Raw genomic sequence first — 27,500 nt, 5'->3', positions numbered from 1 at the left:
ACAGACACACAGACACACAGACACGCACACACACACACACATACACATACACACACACACACACATACACACACACACACACACACACACACACACACACACACACACACCAGGGTCACACAGAGACACACAGACACGCACACACACAGACACACACACACATACACAGACACACACACACATACACAGACACACAGACACACAGACACACACACAGACACACAGGGACTGAACGAGGGAGCGATGAGACACACATAGTTGGGTCACACAGGGACTGAATGAGGGAGCTTGAGACACAAATAGTTGGGTCACACAGGGACTGAACGAGGGAGCGATGAGACACATAGTTGTGTCACACAGGGACTGAACGAGGGAGCGATGAGACACACATAGTTGGGTCACACAGGGACTGAACGAGGGAGCGATGAGACACACATAGTTGGGTCACACAGGGACTGAACGAGGGAGCGATGAGACACACAGTTTGAGAGACAGAATGTGCAGAGAAGCCAAGGAACAACCAAAGAAGGTAGGTGGGCATCCATTTTGTTCCAGTCACATATTATTTTGGCTTCTTTTCACTCGGTTCAGTGGATTTTTATTGTATCAGTAGAAATATGGCTCCTACTCCTAACCCATTATGTGGCTAACATTTCTGTCACTGACTCATTGAGACTTGTCTTGAGTGAAGCTTGTGTGCTTGAGGAGCTTAGGGGTGATGAGAGAACATGCACTGTATGAGGGGAGAGAAAGAGAAGTATAGAAGGGATAAGAGAGAAAAGAATCTGCCAACAGAGACACGGAGGTGTGGGACAAAAGCCAGCCGTCTCCTGACCCCACGTCCAGCCGCACAGCGCCTCTAATAAAAGCCATTCAGGAAGGCCTCGGACCAATCATAACGGTTCTAACCAGCAGTGCAATCAGACCTCGACCCAGGAGTCTCCACTTTCAACACAATATAAAACAGTCACATTGGCGCAGGAAGAACAGAAGAAAAAGAGAGAGAGAAGTAGATGACGGTATCGATCCTCGTGAAGTACATGTCAGAGTAAAAACATCAAAGAGAGGTCCTATAGACGTCAGTATTGGTTGTGAAGAAAGGCTACAAAGTGAGTGGGACAAAATGCTATTTATTTTCTCACCTTTCTGTCTCTTTGTGCATCACAGCTTCCAAAACATTGAACGTCCCACGGAGCACCATAAAATCCATTTTGAAAAAAATGGAAAGAATATAGCACCACAACAAACCTGCCAAGACAGGGCCGCCCACCAAAACTCACAGACCAGGCAAGGAGGGTATTAATCATTATTCAGAGAGGCAACAAAGTACACTCCACAGAGCTAGGCTTTATGGAAGAGTGGCCAGAAAAAATCCATAGCTAAAACAACAAAAAAAGCAAACACACATATGCAAGAAGGTACTCTGGTCAGATGAGACTAAAATTGTGTTTTTTGGCCATCAAGGAATACGCTATATCTAGCGCAAACCCTACACCTCTCATCACCCCGAAAACCACATTTTTTTATCGGCAGGGAAACTGGTCAGAATAGAAGGAAGGATGGATGGCGCTAAATACAGGGACATTTTTGAGGGAAACCTGTTTCAGTCTTCCAGAGATTTGAGACTGGGGCGGAGGTTCACCTTCCAGCAGGACAATGACCCTAAGCATACTGCTAAAGCAACACTTGAGTGGTTTAAGGGGAAACATTTAAATGTCTTGGAATGGCCTAGTCAAAGTCCAGAACTCAAGCGAATTGAGAATCTGTGGTAAGACTTAAAGATTGCAGTAGACCAGCGGAACCCATCCAGCTGGAGCAGTTTTGCCTTGAAGAACGGGCAAATATCCCAGTAGCATAGTAGCAGATGTACCAAGATTATAGAGATGTACCAAGATTATAGAGATGTACCAAGATTATAGAGATGTACCAAGATTATAGAGATGTACCAAGATTATAGAGACGTACCAAGATTATAGAGACGTACCAAGATTATAGAGACGTACCAAGATTATAGAGACGTACCAAGATTATAGAGATGTACCAAGATTATAGAGATGTACCAAGATTATAGAGATGTACCAAGATTATAGAGATGTACCAAGATTATAGAGATGTACCAAGATTATAGAGATGTACCAAGATTATAGAGATGTACCAAGATTATAGAGATGTACCAAGATTATAGAGATGTACCAATATTATAGAGATGTACCAAGATTATAGAGATGTACCAAGATTATAGAGATGTACCAAGATTATAGAGATGTACCAAGATTATAGAGATGTACCAAGATTATAGAGATGTACCAAGATTATAGAGATGTACCAAGATTATAGAGATGTACCAAGATTATAGAGATGTACCAAGATTATAGAGATGTACCAAGATTATAGAGATGTACCAAGATTATAGAGATGTACCAAGATTATAGAGATGTACCAATATTATAGAGATGTACCAAGATTATAGAGATGTACCAAGATTATAGAGACCCCAAGACACTTGTAGCTGTAATTGCTTCAAAAGGCTCTACAAAGTCTTGGTTTTTGGGGGGTGAATAGTTATAGTACGCTGAAGTTTTTTTTGTTTTTTTTTGTCTTATTTCTTCTTAAAAATATTTTGCATCTTTAAAATGGTTTTGTGTAAATCAAATGATATAAACCCCCCAAAAATAGGTTGGGGCTCCATTGTAGCCAGTGTCATGGCCTCCTCTCTCTCTGTCTGTATGGTCTCCAAACTCCCCGCCTCTTTCTCTGTCTGTATTGCCTCCTCTCTCTCCTTCTGTATGACCTCCTGTATAACCTCCTAAGAGAGCTTTCTGTATGGCCTCCTAACTCCCTACCTCTCTGTCTCTGTCTCTATGACCCCCTAACTATCTGCCTCTCTCTCTGTCTGTATGACCTCATCTTTCTCTGCCTCTCTCTGACTGCATGGCCTCTTATCTCTATCTCTGCATCTCTGTGTCTCTCTCTCTGCATGTCTCTCTCTCTCTCTGTTTTTCTCTCTCTCTGTCTCTCTCTCTCTGCCTCTCTCTCCCTCTCTCCCTCTCTCTCTGCCTTTCTCTGCCTCTCTCTTTCTGCCTCTCACTCTCTCTGCCTCTCTCTGGCTCTCTCTCTCTGCCTCTCTCTCTCTCTCTGCCTCTCTCTCTCTCTGCCTCTCTCACTCTGCCTTTCTCACTCTGCCTTTCTCGCTCCACCTCTCTCTCTCTCTCTCTCTCTCTCTGCCTCTCTCTCTGTCTCTCTCTCTCTCTACCTCTCCATGTATCTTTCTGTCTCTCTCTCTCTCTCTCTCTCTCTCTCTCTCTCTCTCTCTCTCTCTCTCTCTCTCTCTGTCTCTCAATTTCAATTTCAATTTAAGGGGCTTTATTGGCATTGGAAACATATGTTTCCATTTCAAAAGCTCTCTCTCTTTCCCTCTCTCTCAATTCAATTCAATTCAATTCAATTCAAGGGGCTTTATTGGCATGGGAAACATTGCCAAAGCAATATATATCTGTCTCTCTCTTTCTCTCTATGTCTCTCTCTCTCTCTGTCTCTCTCTGCTTCTCTCCGTTTCTCTCTGCCTAACTCTTTCCCTCCCTCTCTCTCTGCCTCTCTCTGCCTATCTCTCTCTTTCTGCATCTCTTTCTCTGCCTCTCTCTCTCTCTGCCTATCTCTCTCTCTGCCTCTCCCTGTATCTCGCTGTCTCTCTCACTCTCTCTCTCTCTCTCTGCCTCTCCCTGTATCTCGCTGTCTCTCTCACTCTCTCTCTCTCTCTCTGCCTCTCAATTTCAATTTAAGGGGCTTTATTGGCATGGGAAACATATGTTCACATTTCAAAAGCTCTCTCTGCCTCTCCCTCTCTCTCTCTCTCTCTCTCTGCCTCTCCCTGTCTCTCTCTCTCTCTGCCTCTCCCTGTCTCTCTCTCTCTCTGCCTCTCCCTGTATCTCTCTCTCTTCCTCTCCCTGTATCTCTCTCTCTGCCTCTCTCTGCCTGAACCTCACAATGTTTGGTTTGCTTAATCGTCCTTTTGTCCAGATGTTGTGTAACGTACAATGACCTGTAAAGAAAAGCAGGATTTCATTTTCAAAACTCTTTGCTGAATATTATATTGATAATTATAATGTCCTGGGTATTGTGTGCCGAGCAATAGTTGTGGCTGTTATAGAATATGGCTTAACTCCGTGGTAGCCTAGACCAAGGGCCACTCACCAAAAAATGTGTTGTTCTGTAATGCAGAAAACATTTTTATATTTTTAAAATATCAGCAACTCAATGTAGAAAATGTTATGAACGTGTGTGATTCAAAACCTGTAAACATTGCACATACATGGTTTATCTTTAACCAAAGTTGTGATATTTAGCATGGAAGTCACAGCACATCTTGGGTAATTTCCCTAGCAATGCTCTGACGTTGCTATGGTTACTTTTGTTGCTCACAGAACTATCGTTTCATTCGTTGTCGGTGTCGGTAATTTCCCTAGCAATGCTCTGACGTTGCTATGGTTACTTTTGTTGCTCACAGAACTATCGTTTCATTCGTTGTCGGTGTCGGTAATTTCCCTAGCAATGCTCTGACGTTGCTATGGTTACTTTTGTTGCTCACAGAACTATCGTTTCATTCGTTGTCGGTGTCTGTAATTTCCCTAGCAATGCTCTGACGTTGCTATGGTTACTTTTGTTGCTCACAGAACTATCGTTTCCTTCGTTGTCGGTGTCGATAATTTCCCTAGCAATGCTCTGACGTTGCTATGGTTACTTTTGTTGCTCACAGAACTATCGTTTCATTCGTTGTCGGTGTCGGTAATTTCCCTAGCAATGCTCTGACGTTGCTATGGTTACTTTTGTTGCTCACAGAACTATCATTTCATTCGTTGTCGGTGTCGGTAATTTCCCTAGCAATGCTCTGACGTTGCTATGGTTACTTTTGTTGCTCACAGAACTATCGTTTCATTCGTTGTCGGTGTCGGTAATTTCCCTAGCAATGCTCTGACGTTGCTATGGTTACTTTTGTTACTCACAGAACTATCGTTTAATTCGTTGTCGGTGTCGGTAATTTCCCTAGCAATGCTCTGACGTTGCTATGGTTACTTTTGTTGCTCACAGAACTATCGTTTCATTCGTTGTCGGTGTCGGTCCTTGCATCAGCTCAAGCAGCTCTTGACCATATTGAAAATAGCCAAATGCGGGACAGTGAATTATTTTGGGGGTCATCAAACCCAACCCCCAACGAAAAGTCCCCCCTCCCATTGGACAGAGCAAAATATGGTGATGCAAGAAATGAGAGACTTTGTCTGTTTTATGAAAACAGGAAACATTTCTGGTTGGTTTATGGGAATGTAGTACAGGAAGGGAGACTTTTAAAATGGGATTGAGTGGAAAAGTGTCAAATATGTTGATTGACCAACTAATGAGCTTAGAGAGTCTTACGAGTTTGATGAAATGACCTTCTTCCTGTCTAATTCGGCTATTTACTTCATGTTGTAGCTCTTCGTTAAAAGCACACTTTTTGTAAGTAGTTATAACTACACAGGGCGGCAGGTATCCTCGTGGTTAGAGTGTTGGCTCAGTAACCCAAAGGTTGCTGGATTGAAGCCCTGAGCTGAAAAGGTAAAAATCTGTCGTTCTGAACAAGGCAGATAACCCACCGTTCCTAGGCCGTCATTGTAAATAAAAATGTTGTTCTTAACTGACTTGCCTAGTTAAATACAAGGTTACATTACTGACCTCCAAATTTAGCCGGAAAGGATTTGACAAATGTGATTGGTCGATGACATGCCATTGTCTTGCGCTGCACAGAATATCAGATCTCAACAACGATTGAACACAACCAGTACCACATTCTGATGATACATGTGTAGGATCTTAATTTGAGCCAACTTGCTACAGAAGGAAAACAATCCTGCATCAAATTTGAATTATTATGTGGATTATAATTCATGGACATTTTTTGTAGGTCAAAATAATGTCTGAAAGTTCAAAGTGAAAATTACAAACTTTTAGAAACATTTTCAAAACTCAAAGTAGTGGTGTTTTAGTTTGTTATTAATCAAATGGTCTCCGAACTTCATTGTTTGGTTGCGGGTCAAATGGTCAAAAGGCCGTTCTGTCTGTATGACCTCCGACCTCCAAAATGTAGCACTGTCTCGGACAATCCCCCCCTACATGCATGTTACCTTCACTGATCAAGATGAACCCCGAAATGAGGAAATATGTTTTATACAGCTGTATGTAGCCTCCAAGGGCCACTTTCCTGCCAAAATTAAAGACAGCACATTTAGCAGTTCTCAAAACAAGCAATATCACTATATAGCTATATAAAGTGCATCTGAGAACAATCTATTTAGCTAAAACAGCTTCTTATGTAATACTATTCAGCGATTTCTCTGGTACAGGATATTGTGATTTCTCCGGTACAGGATATTGTGATTTCTCCTGTACAGGATATTGTGATTTCTCCGGTACAGGATATTGTGATTTCTCCTGTACAGGATATTGTGATTTCTCCGGTACAGGATATTGTGATTTCTCCGGTACAGGATATTATGATTTCTCCTGTACAGGATATTGTGATTTCTCCGGTACAGGATATTGTGATTTCTCCGGTACTGGATATTGTGATTTCTCCGGTACAGGATATTGTGATTTCTCCGGTACAGGATATTGTGATTTCTCCGGTACAGGATATTGCCATTTCTCCGGTACAGGATATTGCCATTTCTCCGGTACAGGATATTGCGATTTCTCCGGTACAGGATATTGCCATTTCTCCGGTACAGGATATTGCCATTTCTCCGGTACAGCATATTGCCATTTCTCCGGTACAGGATATTGTGATTTCTCTGGTACAGGATATTGCGATTTCTCCTGTCTGGTACATGCCATTTTTCTTGTCTGGTACATGCAATTTCTCCTGTCTGGTACATGCAATTTCTCCTGTCTGGTACATGCAATTTCTCCTGTCTTTCTGCAAGCATGGACAATGGAACATATGTAACAATTATAACCAAGATGTAACACGGCAACCTCATTAGTTGCTAGGGACAATTACCCCAAAAATGTGCTATGATTTCGAAAGTGTACCTTTGATTTGTAATATTTAATGAATGTGTAACGTTTATACGTTTTGAAACTAAACAGTATGCATATTCATTAAAGTAACTATGCTGTGATGTTGAAACTTTTCAGTTTTTTATTTCCTTGTTGTCCTGTATTTTCTGAAATCGTTAATGGTGTCTGCCTACGGCGGCCTTTCTCAATAGCAAGGCTATGCTCACTGAGTCTGTACATAGTCAAGGCTTTTGGACTGCGGTAGGAGAGAGCCATGTCTGCCTACGGCGGCCTTTCTCAATAGCAAGGCTATGCTCACTGAGTCTGTACATAGTCAAGGCTTTTGGACTGCGGTAGGAGAGAGCCATGTCTGCCTACGGCGGCCTTTCTCAATAGCAAGGCTATGCTCACTGAGTCTGTACATAGTCAAGGCTTTTGGACTGCGGTAGGAAAAGTAACATACAACTGAGAAGCATCAGTGTGAAAAATATAGTTTTTGAGGTCATATATTTTCTAATACCTCTTTATTGAGTTCCAATATCTCTCCCATCCTGAAAAGCTTTGATATAACAAACAACACTGAAGAACTAAGATAAATCCCTTTCAAGTCCAATTTAATCCTGATTCAGTGTAGTGATAGTACAAAAGTACAGTAAAAGACTGAGGAGAGGCTGAGGAGAAGCTGAGGAGAGGCTGAGGAGAGGCTGGGGAGAGACTGAGGAGAGACTGAGGAGAGGCTGAGGAGAGGCTGAGGAGAGGCTGGGGAGAGGCTGAGGAGAGGCTGAGGAGAGGCTGGGGAGAGACTGAGGAGAGACTGAGGAGAGGCTGAGGAGAGGCTGAGGAGAGGCTGGGGAGAGACTGAGGAGAGACTGAGGAGAGGCTGAGGAGAGGCTGAGGAGAGGCTGGGGAGAGGCTGAGGAGAGGCTGAGGAGAGGCTGGGGAGAGACTGAGGAGAGACTGAGGAGAGGCTGAGGAGAGGCTGAGGAGAGGCTGAGGAGAGACTGAGGAGAGACTGAGGAGAGGCTGAGAAGAGACTGAGGAGAGGCTGGGGAGAGACTGAGGAGAGACTGAGGAGAGACTGAGGAGAGGCTGGGGAGAGACTGAGGAGAGACTGGGGAGAGACTGAGGAGAGACTGAGGAGAGTCTGAGGAGAGGCTGGGGAGAACTGAGGAGAGGCTGAGGAGAGACTGAGGAGAGACTGAGGAGAGGCTGAGGAGAGACTGAGGAGAGGCTGGGGAGAGACTGAGGAGAGGCTGAGGAGAGGCTGAGGAGAGGCTGGGGAGGGACTGAGGAGAGGCTGAGGAGAGGCTGAGGAGAGGCTGGGGAGAGACTGAGGAGAGGCTGGGGAGAGACTGAGGAGAGACTGAGGAGAGACTGAGGAGAGGCTGGGGAGAGACTGAGGAGAGGCTGAGGAGAGACTGAGGAGAGAATGAGGAGAGGCTGAGGAGAGACTGAGGAGAGGCTGGGGAGAGGCTGAGGAGAGGCTGAGGAGAGGCTGAGGAGAGGCTGGGGAGAGACTGAGGAGAGGCTGAGGAGAGGCTGAGGAGAGGCTGGGAGAGGCTGAGGAGAGGCTTGGGAGAGACTGAGGAGAGGCTGGGGAGAGGACGGGGAGAGGCTGAGGAGAGGCTGAGGAGAGGCTGAGGAGAGGCTGGGGAGAGACTGGGGAGAGGCTGGGGAGAGGCTGGGGAGAGACTGAGGAGAGACTGAGGAGAGGCTGAGGAGAGGCTGAGGAGAGACTGAGGAGAGACTGAGGAGAGGCTGAGGAGAGGCTGAGGAGAGACTGAGGAGAGGCTGGGGAGAGACTGAGGAGAGACTGAGGAGAGACTGAGGAGAGGCTGGGGAGAGACTGAGGAGAGGCTGAGGAGAGACTGAGGAGAGACTGAGGAGAGGCTGAGGAGAGACTGAGGAGAGGCTGGGGAGAGACTGAGGAGAGACTGAGGAGAGGCTGAGGAGAGGCTGAGGAGAGGCTGGGGAGAGGCTGGGGAGAGGCTGAGGAGAGGCTGGGGAGAGGCTGGGGAGAGGCTGAGGAGAGGCTGGGGAGAGGCTGAGGAGAGGCTGGGGAGAGACTGGGGAGAGGCTGGGGAGAGGCTGAGGAGAGGCTGAGGAGAGGCTGAGGAGAGGCTGAGGAGAGACTGAAGAGAGGCTGAGGAGAGAATCAAATAAAATAAAATGTATTCATAAAGCCCTTCTTACATCAGCTGATATGTCAAAGTTCTGTACAGAAACCCAGCCTAAAACCCCAAACAGCAAGCAATGCAGGTGTAGAAGCACGGTGGCTAAGAAAAACTCCCTAGAAAGGCCAAAACCTAAGAAGAAACCTAGAGAAGAACCAGGCTATGAGGGGTGGCCAGTCCTCTTCTGGCTGTGCCAGGTGGAGATTATAACAGAACATGGCCAAGATGTACAATTATTCATAAATGACGATCATGGTCAAATAATAGGTCTGGAACAGGTAGCACGTTCGGTGAACAGGTCAGGATTCCATAGCCGCAGGCAGAACAGTTGAAACTGGAGCAGCAGAATGGCCAGGTGGACTGGGGACAGCAAGGAGTCATCGTGCCAGGTAGTCCTGAGGCATGGTCCTAGGGCTCAGGTCCTCCGAGAGAGAGAAAGGGAGAATTAGAGAGAGCATACTTAAATTCACACAGGACACCGGATAAGACAGGAGAAGTACTCCAGATATAACAAATTGACCCTAGTCCCCGACACAAACTACTGCAGCATAAATACTGGAGGTTGAGTCCGGAGGGCCCAGGAGACACTGTGGCCCCATCCGATGATACCCCCGGACAGGGCCAAACAGGAAGGATATAACCCCACCCACTTTGGCAAAGCACAGCCCCCACACCACTAGAGGGATATCTTCAACCACCAACTTACCATCCTGAGACAAGGCTGAGTATAGCCCACAAAGATCTCCGCCACGGCACAACCCAAGGGGGAGGGGGGGGGCGCCAACCCAGACATGAAGATCACATCAGTGACTCAACCCACTTAAGTGACGCACCTCTCCTAGGGACGGCATGGAAGAGCACCAGTAAGCCAGTGATTCAGCCCCTGTAATAGGGTTAGAGGCAGAGAATCCCAGTGGAAAGCGGGGAACAAGCCAGGCAGAGACAGCAAGGGCGGTTCGTTGCTCCAGAACCTTTCCGTTCACCTTCACACTCCTGGGCCAGACTACACTCAATCATATGACCCACTGAAGAGATGAGTCTTCAGTAAAGACTTTAAAGGTTGAGACTGAGTCTGAGTCTCTCACATGGGTAGGCAGACCATTCCATAAAAATTTAGCTCTATAGGAGAAAGCCCTGCCTCCAGCTGTTTACTTAGAAATTCTAGGGACAATTAGGAGGCCTGCGTCTTGTGACCGTAGAGTGCGTGTAGGTATGTACGGCAGGACCAAATCAGAGAGATAGGTAGGAGAAAGCCCATGTAATGCTTTGTAGGTTAGCAGTAAAGCCTTGAAATCAGCCCTTGCTTAGACAGGAAGCCAGTGTAGGGAGGCTGGCACTGGAGTAATATGATCACATTTTTTGGTTCTGGTCAGGATTCTAGCAGCCGTATTTAACACTAACTGAAGTTTATTTAGTGCTTTATCCGGGTAGCTGGAAAGTAGAGCATTGCAGTAGTCTAACCTAGAAGTGACAAAAGCATGGATACATTTTTCTGCATCATTTCTGGACAGAAAGTTTATGATTTTTGCAATGTTGCGTAGATGGAAATAAGCTGTCCTAGAAACAGTCTTGATATGTTCGTCAAAAAGAGATCAGGGTCCAGAGTAACGCCGAGGTCTTTCACAGTTTAATTGGATTTGACTGTACAACCATTAAGATTAATTGTCCGATTCAACAGAAGATCTCTTTGTTTTTTGGGACCTAGAACAAGCATCTCTGTTTTGTTCGAGTTTAAAAGTAGAACTTTTGCAGCCATCCACTTCCTTATGTCTGAAACACAGGCTTCTAGCGCGGGCAATTTTGGGGCTTCACCATGTTTCATTGAAATGTACAGCTGTTTGTCATCCGCATAGCAATAAAAGTATACATAATGTTTTCGAATGACATCCCCAAGAGGTAAAATATATAGTGAAAACAATAGTGGTCCTAAAACGGAACCTTGAGGAACACCGAAAATTACAGAATGAGAAGAGACTGAGGAGAGACTGAGGAAAGTCTGGGGAGAAGCCAAGCCAAAGCAAGAGTTTGTATAGACAGTGTTTTCCAATGCTGACTGAGGTGGATAGCTAAAGGAGTTCATCAATCTAAATGGCCTGGCTTGCCTACACTGACTGGGAACAGGCAAACGGGACATTGCACATTGGAAAACATTTACTGTTGATACTGTCCCTCTGAGAGAGAAAGAGTAATGTGATAGTCCGTCTGCCCATTTCTGTTTGGGCAAATAGAGCGAGAGAGAGGGAGAGGGAAAGAGAGAGGGAGAGAGAGAGGGGGAGAGGGAGGGGGGGAGAGAGGGAGAGGGAGAGAGAGAGGGGGGGAGAGAGACAGAGAGAGGGAGAGAGAGCGAGAGGGAGCGAGGGGGTGAGAAAGGGAGAGAGAGAAGGAGAGAGAGAGAGGGGGAGAGGGAGAGAGAGAGGGAGAGCGAGGGGGAGCGAGGGGGTGAGAAAGGGAGAGAGAGAAGGAGAGAGAGAGAGGGGGAGAGGGAGGGGGAGAGAGAGGGAGGGAGAGAGACAGAGAGAGGGAGAGACAGAGAGAGCGAGAGGGAGGGAGAGAGAGGGGGAGAGAGAGAGGGGGGGGGGGGGGGAGAGAGAGGAGGAGAGAGAGAGAGAGAGAGAGAGAGAGGGAGAGAGAGAGAGAGAGAGAGAGAGAGAGAGAGAGAGAGAGTGAGAGAGAGAGAGAGGGAGAGAGGGAGAGTGAGAGAGAGAGAGGGGGAGAGAGGGGGAGCGAGGCGGTGAGAGAGGGAGAGAGAGAAGGGGAGAGAGAGAGGGGGAGAGAGAGAGAGGGGGGGGAGAGAGAGGAAGAGAGGGAGAGAGAGAGGGGGAGAGCAAGAGGGAGAGATAGGGGGAGAGAGGGAGAGATGGAGAGAGAAAGAGTAAAAGGGAGAGAGAGAGACAGAGAAAGAGAGGGCGAGGGAGAGAGAGTATGAGAGATTTAGACAAGCGTGCTCGTCCTTATCTGAGAGGAATTGGAAGGTGACTTTTCTCATTCAGCTTGTTTTGTTCGTGGCTCGGTCCGTGAATGCATTATCAAGCGGCATCATCACACAATCACTTCCCCTTAAATAAAGAGTATAACTAAAGTAAACAAAAGAACAACTTCTCATTCCTTCACCTTGCAGGGAGAGAATAAACACACATCTAAAGAACATAATTTGTTCTCCATCTGTCATGACAGAGGTGAGATTATGGAACAATGAGGGCTTGTTCTTCAGCGACACAGACGAGACTGGAAATAAAGTCAGACCACCTACCACCCATCCACCTTCCTGGATAGTAAACAATACAAAATTCCAACGTAATGTTATGACAGCATTTTGGCAACGTTGGTCGGCATTTTATGAGCATTGAAACAAAGTGCGAGAACAATCTGGGAGAGCGAGGGTCAGAGGTCGGGGATAATAACAGACATCACGGTGTCTCTCTGGTGCTAAACTGTTTTATTTCACCCGCAGCAGACAGTAAAACTTGATAAGAAACAGAAGTCCTTATTACAGGCCTCCGTAATGATAGGGTTGAGAGGCAGTTCACATTGCAGAATAAAACTGCTGTCTACCAGGCATCTGCTGAGGTAGTTTCTCCTTTTGTCTTCGGTTGCATTTAGTCCGGGGACAGTTGGCGTTTCGTTTAAACAGGCAGTTCTGTTTGGCTTGTCTTGGCTGTCTGAAGTCCAGTCCATCTATCTGACACATTCGATATCACCCTGAATGACACTCTTATCTTTGCCAGGTATTATTGGTGTTGAGGCCATTCCATGGTAAGGAATGAGATTGTCAAAAGTTGTGATTGAAGTGTCGTGACAAATTGGCACCGTTTTGGAGAGTTTTGGCAGGCTGTCACTGAGAATCGTATTTTGAAGTTTGAGTGTAACAGCTTTTAAAAGTTGGAGTGTAAAAGTCCCTCTTCGCAACAGTCAAAATCTCTTCTGCTGAAGTCTTTCTCTAGAGATAAGTAGCATTTTTCTTGCTCTCTTACTCTCTCTCTCCACCCTCTCTCAATCTCTCTCACTCTCTCCCCCAATCTCTCAATCTCTCTCACTCTCTTCCCCCCCTCTCTCAATCTCTCTCTCACTCTCTTCCCCCCCTCTCTCAATCTCTCTCTCACTCTCTTCCCCCCCTCTCTCAATCTCTCTCTCACTCTCTTCCCCCCCTCTCTCAATCTCAATTCATTTCATTTTAAGGGCTTTATTGGCATGGGAAACATGTTAACATTTCTAAAGCAAGTGAAGTAGATAATTAACAAAAGTGAAATCCCTCTCTCTCTCTCTCTCTCTCTCTCTCTCTCTCTCTCTCTCTCTCTCGCTCTCTCTCTCAATTCAATTCAATTAAAGGGGCTTTATTGGCATGGGAAACATGTGTTAACATTGCCAAAGCAAGTGAGGTAGATAATATATAAAGTGAAATAAACAATAACAATTAACAGTAAACATTACACATACAGAAGTTTCAAAACAATAAAGACATTACACATGTCATATTATATATACAGTGTTTTAACAATGTACAAATGGTAAAGGACACAAGATAAAATAAATAAGCATAAATATGGGTTGTATTTACAATGGTGTTCTTCACTGGTTGCCCTTTTCTTGTGGCAACAGGTCACAAATCTTGCTGCTGTGATGGCACACTGTGGAATTTCACCCAGTAGATATGGGAGTTTTTCTAAATTGGATTTGTTTTCGAATTCTTTGTGGATCTGTGTAATCTGAGGGAAATATGTTTCTCTAATATGGTCATACATTGGGCAGGAGGTTAGGAAGTGCAGCTCAGTTTCCACCTCATTTTGTGGGCAGTGAGCACATAGCCTGTCTTCTCTTGAGAGCCATGTCTGCCTACGGCGGCCTTTCTCAATAGCAAGGCTATGCTCACTGAGTCTGTACATAGTCAAAGCTTTCCTTAATTTTGGGTCAGTCACAGTGGACAGGTATTCTGCCGCTGTGTACTCTCTGTGTAGGGCCAAATAGCATTCTAGTTTGCTCTGTTTTTTTGTTAATTCTTTCCAATGTGTCAAGTAATTATCTTTTTGTTTTCTCATGATTTGGTTGGGTCTAATTGTGCTGCTGTCCTGGGGCTCTGTAGGGTGTGTTTTTGTTTGTGAACAGAGCCCCAGGACCAGCTTGCTTAGGGGACTCTTCTCCAGGTTCATCTCTCTGTAGGTGATGGCTTTGTTGTGGAAGGTTTGGGAATCGCTTCCTTTTAGGTGGTTATAGAATTTAACGGCTCTTTTCTGGATTTTGATAATTAGTGGGTATTGGCCTAATTCTGCTCTGCATGCATTATTTGGTGTTCTACGTTGTACACCGGGGATATTTTTGCAGAATTCTGCGTGCAGAGTCTCAATTTGGTGTTTGTCCCATTTTGTGAAGTCTTGGTTGGTGAGCGGACCCCAGACCTCACAACCATAAAGGGCAATGAGCTCTATGACTGATTCAAGTATTTTTAGCCAAATCCTAATTGGTATGTTGAAATTTATGTTCCTTTTGATGGCATAGAATGCCCTTCTTGCCTTGTCTCTCAGATCGTTCACAGCTTTGTGGAAGTTACCTGTGGCGCTGATGTTTAGGCCAAGGTATGTATAGTTTTTTGTGTGCTCTAGGGCAACAGTGTCTAGATGGAATTTTTATTTGTGGTCCTGGTGACTGGACCTTTTTTGGAACACCATTATTTTGGTCTTACTGAGATTTACTGTCAGGGCCCAGGTCTGACAGAATCTCTGCATAAGATCTAGGTGCTGCTGTAGGCCCTCCTTGGTTGGTGACAGAAGCACCAGATCATCAGCAAACAGCAGACATTTGACTTCGGATTCTAGTAGGGTGAGGCCGGGTGCTGCAGACTTTTCTAGTGCCCGCGCCAATTCGTTGATATATATGAAATCAACAAAGCATGAGAAGACTTTGCCTTTGTTTTGGTTTGTTTGGTTGTCAATTAGGGTGTGCAGGGTGAATACATGGTCTGTTTTACGGTAATTTGGTAAAAAGCCAATTTGACATTTGCTCAGTACATTGTTTTCATTGAGGAAATGTACGAGTCTGCTGTTAATGATAATGCAGAGGATTTTCCCAAGGTTACTGTTGACGCATATTCCACAGTAGTTATTGGGGTCAAATTTGTCTCCACTTTTGTGGATTGGGGTGATCAGTCCTTGGTTCCAAATATTGGGGAAGATGCCAGAGCTAAGGATGATGTTAAAGAGTTTTAGTATAGCCACTTGGAATTTGTTGTCTGTATATTTGATAATTTCATTGAGGATACCATCAACACCACATGCCTTTTGGGGTTGGAGGGTTTTTATTTTGTCCTGTAGCTCATTCAAGGTAATTGGAGAATCCAGTGGGTTCTGGGAGTCTTTAATAGTTGATTCTAAGATCTGTATTTGATCATGTATATGTTTTTGCTCTTTATTCTTTGTTATAGAGCCAAAAAGATTGGAGAAGTGGTTTACCCATACATCTCAATTTTGGATAGATAATTCATCGTGTTGTTGTTTGTTTAGTGTTTTCCAATTTTCCCAGAAGTGGTTAGAGTCTATGGATTCTTCAATTACATTGAGCTGATTTCTGATGTGCTGTTCCTTCTTTTTCAGTAGTGTATTTCTGTATTGTTTTAGGGATTCACCATAGTGAAGGCGTAGACTCAGGTTTTCCGGGTCTCTATGTTTTTGGTTGGACAGGTTTCTCAATTTCTTTCTTAGATTTTTGCATTCTTCACTCTCTCTCTCTTTCTCTCTCTCTCTCTCTCTCTCTCTCTCTCTCTCTCTCTCTCTCTCTCTCTCTCTCACACACACACACACTCTCCCCCCCTCTCTCTCACTCTCTCTCTCCTCACTCTCAATCTCTCTCTCACTCTACCCCTTCTCTTAATTTCTCTCTCCCTCCACCTCTCTCAATGTGTCTCTCCCTCTCTCACTCCCTCCCCCTCTCTCTCTCCCCCTCTCTCTCCCCCATCGCTCTCTCTCTCACTCTCTCTCCTCACTCTCAATCTCTCTCACTCTCTCTCCTCACTCTCAATCTCTCTCTCTCACTCTCTCTCCTCACTCTCAATCTCTCTCTCCTCACTCTCAATCTCTCTCACTCTACCCCTTCTCTTAATCTCTCTCTCTCACACACACACACACAAACACACACACTCTCTCTCTCCCCCCTCTCTCTCACTCTCTCTCTCCTCACTCTCAATCTCTCTCTCACTCTACCCCTTCTCTTAATCTCTCTCTCCCTCCACCTCTCTCTGCTGGCTGCCTGGAGGTAGTAAGGGCTGCTGGCTGCCTGGAGGTAGGAAGGCCTGCTGGCTGCCTGGAGGTAGTAAGGGCTGCTGGCTGCCTGGAGTTAGGAAGGGCTGCTGGCTGCCTGGAGGTAGGAAGGGCTGCTGGCTGCCTAGAGGTAGTAAGGCCTGCTGGCTGCCTGGAGGTAGGAAGGGATGCTGGCTGCCTGGAGGTAGGAAGGGCTGCTGGCTGCCTGGAGTTAGGAAGGGCTGCTGGTTGCCTGGAGGTAGGAAGGGCTGCTGGCTGCCTGGAGGTAGGAAGGGCTGTTCTAGTTATCTGCAGCAGGTGAGCCTGTTTCAACACAGTATTATTTGTGCGCCAGCCAAGCGGACAACGCCACGCACTGAGACACATACGATGTCATATTACATCTCACGCACCCAGCCGCTGCACCTCCTCATCCCCACACATCAACATCAACACAAGGTGACTTTCAGCTTCCTCCGGCGCTGCCATCGGCTTCTGATGCTGTGGGCTCGCTGCGATTATAAAGGCCTGCTTGCTATCGTAACTAAGATTGAGTGATACTGTAACAGGCTTAGTTTCTTTATGCCTGTGTCACATCAGTCATACCTTGACCACTGTTATCAGAACTGTTGCCAGAGAATTACGTCAGCGATTACGACAGCAGATGAAATTCTACCACTACACTCTTAGAAAAAAAAGGTGCTCTCTAGAACCTAAAAGGGGTTATTCTGCTGTCCCGATAGGACAACCGTTTAAAGAACCCTTTTTGGTTCTAGGTAGAACGTTTCTGGTTCCAGGTAGAACTCTTTTGGGTTCCATGAGGAACAGAGGGTTGTACACACTGGAATTTAACATTTGTGATCATAATCCCTAGCTGTGTGTTGCCGCTTTCCATGTTGTCTGTAGGTTGTGAGGTGTGGAAACACTTTGCTGCTTTTATGAATTTTGTCTTGTTGCTTTTTGTTCTATGTTGCTCTGTCTGTATGCTACGTCTTGCTTGTCCTATGTTGCTCTGTCTGTATGCTACGTCTTGCTTGTCCTATGTTGCTCTGTCTGTATGCTACGTCTTGCTTGTCCTATGTTGCTCTGCGTGTGCTCACTGCTCAATGATTGTCTATATTGTAATTGTTTTTAATAACCTGCCCAGGGACTGCAGTTGAAAATTAGACGGCTGGCTAAAACCAGCACTTTTACTGAAACGTTGATTATAAATGTGCACTGTCCCTGTAAAAACAAATATAATAAACTCAAACTCAAACACGCTCTAGCTGGAATTAAAAATGGTGTGGAACATTCCTTTAATAAGAGTGCACTAGGGCGACTCAACTACACTTACTACAATACTAGTACTAGCCTGTTTGTTGGGTCTAACACCAGCTTCACTAACTACACTTACTACAATACTATGGCCTGTCTACTGTGTCTAACACCAGCTTCACTAACTACACTTACTACAATACTATGGCCTGTTTACTGTGTCTAACACCAGCTTCACTAACTACACTTACTACAATACTATGGCCTGTTTACTGTGTCTAACACCAGCTTTACTAACTACACTTACTACAATACTAGGACCTGTTAACTGTGTCTAACACCAGCTTCACTAACTACACTTACTACAATACTAGGACCTTGAACCTGTTACCTCTGAGCCCCTTACATAGGCTATCATCCACAACCTGTAGAAGAGATGATGAAACTCTTTGGAAGGACAGGTTTAGCCTTATCTCTTCACAGCAAACCCAAATTCACAATATGCTGAGTCATTAACAAACGCAACTGAGGAGAAGAGTAAAAGAACGCCTTCGTTGATAATCTAGGGTGACAGCTCAGGCAATACCTCCACCGTACACCCACCTCATGTCTTGTAAAAAAACAAAACATTTTACAGGTCTACTGTGAGTCTCTACAATAAGCTCCATTGTCTTTCCCTCAGACTCAGAGGCTGCAATCAGAACGACGTTGCCTTTTTCTCACACTGGCTACTGCTACAAGATATACAACACACTGCTGAGTATTGTTCGGCTTATATCATTGCCTGCTGGGACTCCATTAATCACTCTGCCTGCTGGGACTCCATTAATCACTCTGCCTGCTGGGACTCCATTAATCACCCTGCCTGCTGGGACTCCATTAATCACTCTGCCTGCGGGGACTCCATTAATCACTCTGCCTGCTGGGACTCCATTAATCACCCTGCCTGCTTTGACTCCATTAATTACTCTGCCTGCTGTGACTCCATTAATTACTCTGCCATCTGTGACTCCATTAATCACTCTGCCTGCTGGGACTCCATTAATCACTCTGCCAGCTGTGACTCCATTAATCACTCTGCCAGCTGGGACTCCATTAATCACTCTGCCTGCTGGGACTCCATTAATTACTCTGCCTGCTGGGACTCCATTAATCACTCTGCCAGCTGGGACTCCATTAATCACTCTGCCTGCTCTGACTCCGTGATTTACTCTGCCTGCTGGGACTCCATTACCCCTGATGAATAATAATCTACAGCACATGGTAAATACTAACCCGAATGGGAAGAAGAGAAGAGAAGTCATAATTACTAATCCTACCATCACATTCATCTGCTCTGACAAGTGATGCGGGTTCAGAATGCTTTTCTTAGTACTAAAACCAAAACTTGAACAATCCACAAAAAAATACGATACGTCGACAGCAATTTTGCGATAACAAGTTAAGATGGAGGAGAAGGGAAACTGTTTGTTTCCAATCCCTGATTAGATTGACAGTAGTTTCTCCTTGTGTCACACTGCCAGCAGAGAACGCCTCGCTTGGCGAGGGGAATAGACAGAGTTACTCCCGAGCGAGAAACAATCATTATTATCATTATCAAAAATCCTGGCGTGATTACAAGCAGACTACCCACAGACAAACCATCTGCACTTCAGGTGGAAATCAATTGCACTCCAGGTACTGTGCTGTCATGATCTCTCCAGAGAGGGAGAAGTAGCACGAAAGGAGAGAAAATAACTACTTGAATTTATGAGGCGGCAACCTAGTATTTATCTCGTCATTTCTTGTTCTGACACTTTAAAAGAGACAGGAATTGGCCAGCGGCTTTGTGGTTGTGTAGAAGAAGAAAAACATCTGTAAGTCTTGCTGAGTTTATAAGCTATTGAGAATCAGCGTGCATCATGTAGAGGCGTTGTGTACTGTACAGCGTATGCCTGTTGACACGGACAACACTGCTTTTTACAGGCTATGTGTGACCCAAAAACATGCCACAACAAACAATATATTATCTCAAACGTAGAGAACTGATTGACAAAAAATGTCATTGACATCACATTGGGTACATTTCTTTCCACTGGCATAAAACGCTGACCAGAGAAAACACCACACACACACAAAAAAACAGTTCCCACCACTGTGCGATCTCAAAGACAGGAAGACAGAGGTGCATTAAGTCACAACAGAACGTCACCAGGTCGCTCTCAATTACTTTTTAATGATTATGAAGAGAGGTTGTGTTTGTCTTTCTCATGGAAACAATGTCCGTTACATCCAAAACAAACGATAAACTCAAATCCCTTGTCATAGGAGGACTGTTCTCAATGCAGTGATGCCGAGGTTCAACGCCAGCGTGAAGTCTAATGCGTGACGTTGAGCAGGCCTTTGGAGCACACCCCAGAACAGACCTGTTTTAATCTTTGTGCCAGATGTCTTATTTCCACAAATCTAGACTTCTGTTTGTGTCACTGTCATTACAATGAACTCATGGCATAGCAACTGTCTGTCTCCCATCTCTCTCTATTCCTCCCTCTCATCTCTCACTCCAGCCATCTCTCTATTCCTCCCTCTCACCTCTCACTCCAGCCATCTCTCTATTCCTCCCTCTCACCTCTCACTCCAGCCATCTCTCTATTCCTCCCTCTCACCTCTCACTCCAGCCATCTCTCATTCCAACACATCTTGGCATCTCTCAGGCTTCTTTCTCCTTTAGCCTCTCTCCCTCTATCTCCCTCTCTCCCTATCTCCCTCTCTATCTCCCTCTCTCCCTATCTCCCTCTCTATCTCCCTCTCTCCCTATCTCCCTCTCTCCTTCTCCTCCTGAAGAAAATGATGCCCCCCAGCCTTCTCTTCGTATATCTCTATTGGAAAATATATTATTCTGCACTCTGGACTGTCAGGGATGGTCTGTGTCATCTGCCCATGATGTTATGTGGCTGCCCCCCCCCCCTTCTGTGCTCTCTCTCTCTCTCTCTCTCTCTCTCTCTCTCTCTCTCTCTCTCCTTTTCCCACCTTTTCCTGACGAGTCCTGGTTCCACTTCAGCAGAGGATACCATGGCATTGTTCTTCTGGGACAAAATAATAACTTTCCCCATCCTGTGGCCCTCCAGCCCCAGCTTTTATAACATTGTTTTCTCTTTCAGATGAAATATTTTCACATCAGTTCTGAGCCCAGAAAGACAGAGGCAAGCAGACCAGAGAGATGGAGAAAGGCAGGCCAGAGAGATAGAGACAGGCAGGCCAGAGAGATAGAGACAGGCAGGCCAGAGAGATAGAGAAAGGCAGACCAGAGAGATGGAGAAAGGCAGGCCAGAGAGATAGAGACAGGCAGGCCAGAGAGCTAGAGAAAGGCAGGCCAGAGAGATAGAGACAGGCAGACCAGAGAGATAGAGAAAGGCAGGCCAGAGAGATAGAGACAGGCAGGCCAGAGAGCTAGAGACAGGCAGACCAGAGAGATAGAGAAAGGCAGGCCAGAGAGATAGAGACAGGCAGACCAGAGAGATAGAGAAAGGCAGGCCAGAGAGATAGAGACAGGCAGGCCAGAGAGCTAGAGAAAGGCAGGCCAGAGAGCTAGAAACAGGCGGGACAGAGAGATAGAGACAGGCAGGCCAGAGAGATAGAGAAAGGCAGGCCAGAGAGATAGAGAAAGGCAGGCCAGAGAGATAGAGACAGGCAGGCCAGAGAGCTAGAGAAAGGCAGGCCAGAGAGATAGAGACAGGCAGGCCAGAGAGCTAGAGAAAGGCAGGCCAGATAGATAGAAACAGGAGTTACAGAGAGATAGAGTTAGGTGGGCCACAGAGATAGAAACAGGCAGGCCAGAGAGATAGAGTTAGGTGGGCCAGAGAGATAGAGAGAAGTGTGCCAGAGAGATAGAGTTAGGCGGGCCAGAGAGATAGAGAGAAGTGTGCCAGAGAGATAGAGACAGGCAGGCCAGAGAGATAGAGACAGGCAGGCCAGAGAGATAGAGACAGGCAGGCCAGAGAGATAGAGACAGGCGGGCCAGAGAGATAGAGACAGGTGGGCCAGAGAGATAGAGACAGGCGGGCCAGAGAGATAGAAACAGGCAGGCCAGAGAGATAGAGACAGGTGGGCCAGAGAGATAGAGACAGGCGGGCCAGAGAGATAGAAACAGGCAGGCCAGAGAGATAGAGAAATGTGGGCCAGAGAGATAGAGAGGTGGAGAGGTGTTGGGTTTGCGCTAGACAACACCTTTCGTCGGCAGCGACTGGGAAACTGGTCAGAATTGAAGGAATGATGGATGGCGCTAAATACAGGGAAATTCTCGAGATTTGAGACTAGGACGGAAGTTACAGTTTTTTTGTAGTCATGTCATCCGTTATCGTACGTTATCGCCCGCTATCATCCGTCATCCGTTATCTACCCAACCCTGGGGAGGAATCAAGGTTTGACTTTCATTGGCCGGAGCAGTAAATCTCAGCCTGAGTTGTTTTGTTGTTGGTCACAGACACCTTCAATAAAACACACACCGTCACACTGGTATCTGGCTGTTTAGCAGAGGTGTAAACATGTGACACTATCCCTCACTCTGACTCATTTGCTGATCCTCTTTCCTATTATGTCTACTGCGCCTCTCTTATCGGTCTCATCTTTATTAGCACAGCGACAGGTTTTCTGGGAGACAGGATATACTGCTACATTACAGATCTCTGTATTTATACTCATAAACATCATGGTATGCGGGTGCATTGTCGGTCATGTGTATCTCACATGGGGATCATTGGGTACATACCTATAAGCTTCACACTAGGATGTTGCTGTGCATCTCTGTGTTTATGTGTGGGCTTTTTAAAAAACTGAAACAGCCCTGGGTTCCCATGAAGTCTGCCCTGGGATTCTATGAAGTCTGCCCTGGGATTCTATGAAGTCTGCCCTGGGATTCTATGAAGTCTGCCCTGGGATTCTATGAAGTCTGCCCTGGGATTCTATGAAGTCTGCCCTGGGATTCTATGAAGTCTGCCCTGGGTTCCCTATGAAGTCTGCCCTGGGATTCTATGAAGTCTGCCCTCTGTTCCTATGCAGTCTGCCCTGGGATTCTATGAAGTCTGCCCTCTGTTCCTATGAAGTCTGCCCTGGGTTCCTATGAAGTCTGCCCTCTGTTCCTATGAATTCTGCCCTCTGTTCCTATGAAGTCTGCCCTCTGTTCCTATGCAGTCTGCCCTGGGTTTCTATGAAGTCTGCCCTCTGTTCCTATGAAGTCTGCCCTCTGTTCCTATGAAGTCTGCCCTCTGTTCCTATGAAGTCTGCCCTCTGTTCCTATGAAGTCTGCCCTGGGTTCCTATGCAGTCTGCCCTGGGTTTCTATGAAGTCTGCCCTCTGTTCCTATGAAGTCTGCCCTCTGTTCCTATGAAGTCTGCCCTGGGTTCCTATGCAGTCTGCCCTGGGTTTCTATGAAGTCTACGCTCTGTTCCTATGAAGTCTGCCCTCTGTTCCTATGAAGTCTGCCCTCTGTTCCTATGAAGTCTGCCCTCTGTTCCTATGCAGTCTGCCCTCTGTTCCTATGAAGTCTGCCTGGGTTTCATAAATCTCATCTCTCAGAGAACAGTAATCCAGTTGAACAGCAGAAGTGTTCGTATTCAGAAATAACTCTCAGATCCCTGAGTGCTACAGCATGTTGCCAGTGTGCCTCAAAGCTAAAGACATTGTCAGGAGGCCCACATTAGTCCACACTGGGACTCTCCCCCCATATAGTCCACACTGGGACTCTCCCCCCATATAGTCCACACTGGGACTCTCCCCCCATATAGTCCACACTGGGACTCTCCCCCCATATAGTCCACACTGGGACTCTCCCCCCATATAGTCCACACTGGGACTCTCCCCCCACATTAGTCCACACTGGGACTCTCCCCCCATATAGTCCACACTGGGACTCCCCCCATATAGTCCACACTGGGACTCTCCCCCCACATTAGTCCACACTGGGACTCCCCCCCTATAGTCCACACTGGGACTCCCCCCATATAGTCCACACTGGGACTCTCCCCCCACATTAGTCCACACTGGGACTCTCCCCCCATATAGTCCACACTGGGACTCCCCCCATATAGTCCACACTGGGACTCCCCCCATATAGTCCACACTGGGACTCTCCCCCCACATTAGTCCACACTGCGACTCCCCCCATATAGTCCACACTGGGACTCCCCCCATTTAGTCCACACTGGGACTCTCCCCCCACATTAGTCCACACTGGGACTCTCCCCCCACATTAGTCCACACTGGGACTCTCCCCCCACATTAGTCCACACTGGGACTCTCCCCCCATATAGTCCACACTGGGACTCTCCCCCCATATAGTCCACACTGGGACTCTCCCCCCACATTAGTCCACACTGGGACTCTCCCCCCATATAGTCCACACTGGGACTCCCCCCATATAGTCCACACTGGGACTCTCCCCCCATATAGTCCACACTGGGACTCTCCCCCCATATAGTCCACACTGGGACTCTCCCCCCATATAGTCCACACTGGGACTCTCCCCCCATATAGTCCACACTGGGACTCTCCCCCCATATAGTCCACACTGGGACTCTCCCCCCACATTAGTCCACACTGGGACTCTCCCCCCATATAGTCCACACTGGGACTCCCCCCATATAGTCCACACTGGGACTCTCCCCCCACATTAGTCCACACTGGGACTCCCCCCATATAGTCCACACTGGGACTCCCCCCATATAGTCCACACTGGGACTCTCCCCCCATATAGTCCACACTGGGACTCCCCCCATATAGTCCACACTGGGACTCCCCCCATATAGTCCACACTGGGACTCTCCCCCCATATAGTCCACACTGGGACTCTCCCCCCACATTAGTCCACACTGGGACTCTCCCCCCACATTAGTCCACACTGGGACTCTCCCCCCATATAAGAAATACCACATTTTCATATAGAATACTACATGACTTACTTTTAGAATTCTGTAGTTAACTGTAGTATAGTGTTAAACTGCACTGTTGGTTAAAGGGCTTGTAAGTAAAGCATTTCAAGGTAAAGTCTACACTTGTTGTATTCGGCGCATGTGATAAATAGTGTTTGATTTGATTTGACTATGATACTACACACTGTGATATCCCTCTGTCATGTGTAGTACTTACAATATAATGTTGTAGAATACTATAGTGAATACTACAGTATTATCCACACAAATAAAAACACTGTAGTAAATACTACAGAAATGTCCTCAAAAAAAAAAACACTACAGTCCAGAATTTGTATGACGGATAAGTGCGAAAACTACATGCCAAGTATAGACATTGTGTTCATATATAAACGAGCAGAAGCTCTGAACTCTCTGTTCAGAACACAGTCCTACTTACCAGCTGTTTATGTCAAGGATAATAAAACACAGTCAATACTACAGTATACTACAGTCTGCAAAACACTACAGTCAATACTACGGTATACTACAGTCTGCAAAATACTACAATAAATACTACAGTATACTACAGTCTGCAAAACACTACAGTCAATACTACGGTATACTACAGTCTGCAAAATACTACAATAAATACTACAGTATACTACAGTCTGCAAAACACTACAGTAAATACTACAGTATACTACAGTCTGCAAAACACTACAATAAATACTACAGTATACTACAGCCTGCAAAACACTACAATAAATACTACAGTATACTACAGTCTGCAAAACACTACAATAAATACTACAGTATACTACAGTCTGTAAAATACTACATGTCACGCCTTGGTCATTGTATTTTTGTGTTTTCGTTATATATTTGGTCAGGCCAGGGTGTGACGGGTTTATGTTATTGTATTTTCGTATTGGGGTTTGTAGTATTTGGGATCGCGGCTGATTAGGGGTGTTGTATAGGCTTGGCTGCCTGAGGCGGTTCTCAATCAGGAGTCAGGTGCTTCTCGTTGCCTCTGATTGGGAACCGTATTTCGGTAGCCTGAGTTCGCTTTGTTTTCGTGGGTGATTGTTCCTGTCTCTGTGTAGTTTCACCAGATAGGCTGTAATTAGGTTTCACGTTCCGTTTGTTGTTTTTGTATTTGTTAGTTATTTCATGTACCGTCACTTTTTTCATTAAAGACATGAGTAACCACCACGCTGCATTTCGGTCCGACTCTCTTTCAACAAACGAAGAACGCCATTACACTACAGTCAATACTACGGTATACTACAGTCTGCAGAAACACTACAGTCAATACTACAGTATACTACAGTCTGCAAAACACTACAGTCAATACTACGGTATACTACAGTCTGCAAAATACTACAATAAATACTACAGTATACTACAGTCTGCAAAACACTACAGTCAATACTACGGTATACTACAGTCTGCAAAATACTACAATAAATACTACAGTATACTACAGTCTGCAAAACACTACAGTAAATACTACAGTATACTACAGTCTGCAAAACACTACAATAAATACTACAGTATACTACAGCCTGCAAAACACTACAATAAATACTACAGTATACTACAGTCTGCAAAACACTACAATAAATACTACAGTATACTACAGTCTGTAAAATACTACATGTCACGCCTTGGTCATTGTATTTTTGTGTTTTCGTTATATATTTGGTCAGGCCAGGGTGTGACGGGTTTATGTTATTGTATTTTCGTATTGGGGTTTGTAGTATTTGGGATCGCGGCTGATTAGGGGTGTTGTATAGGCTTGGCTGCCTGAGGCGGTTCTCAATCAGGAGTCAGGTGCTTCTCGTTGCCTCTGATTGGGAACCGTATTTCGGTAGCCTGAGTTCGCTTTGTTTTCGTGGGTGATTGTTCCTGTCTCTGTGTAGTTTCACCAGATAGGCTGTAATTAGGTTTCACGTTCCGTTTGTTGTTTTTGTATTTGTTAGTTATTTCATGTACCGTCACTTTTTTCATTAAAGACATGAGTAACCACCACGCTGCATTTCGGTCCGACTCTCTTTCAACAAACGAAGAACGCCATTACACTACAGTCAATACTACGGTATACTACAGTCTGCAGAAACACTACAGTAAATACTACAGTATACTACAGTCTGCAAAACACTACAATAAATACTACAGTATACTACAGTCTGCAAAACACTACAATAAATACTACAGTATTCTACAGTCTGTAAAATACTAGAGTAAATACTACAATAAATACTACAGTATACTACAGTCTGCAAAACCCTACAGTAAATACTACAGTATACTACAGTCTGCAAAACCCTACAGTAAATACTACAGTATACTACAGTCTGCAAAACCCTACAGTCAATACTACGGTATACTACAGTCCCCAGAAACACTACAGTAAATACTACAATATTCTACAGTCTGTAAAATACTAGAGTAAATACTAGAGTAAATACTACAGTAAATACTACAGTATACTACAGTCTGCAAAACACTAGAGTAAAAACTACAGTAAATACTACAGTATACTACAGTCTTCAAAACACTTCAGTAAATACTACAGTATACTACAGTCTGTAAAATACTACATTAAATACTGCAGTAAATGCTACAGTAAATGATACAGTATACTACAGTCTGTAAAACACTACAGTAAATACTGCAGTAAATGCTACAGTATACTACAGTCTTCAAAACACTACAGTAAATACTACAGTAAATACTACAGTATACTACAGTCTGTAAAATACTACATTAAATACTGCAGTAAATGCTACAGTATACTACAATCTGCAAAACACTTCAGTAAATACTACAGTAAATGCTACAGTCTGTAAAACACTACAGTAAATACTACAGTATACTACAATCTGCAAAACACTTCAGTAAATACTACAGTATACTACAGTCTGTAA

This window comes from Oncorhynchus kisutch, linkage group LG2, assembly GCF_002021735.2.
Source record: "Oncorhynchus kisutch isolate 150728-3 linkage group LG2, Okis_V2, whole genome shotgun sequence".
NCBI lineage: Eukaryota > Metazoa > Chordata > Actinopteri > Salmoniformes > Salmonidae > Oncorhynchus > Oncorhynchus kisutch.
This window is presented reverse-complemented; position numbering follows the sequence as displayed.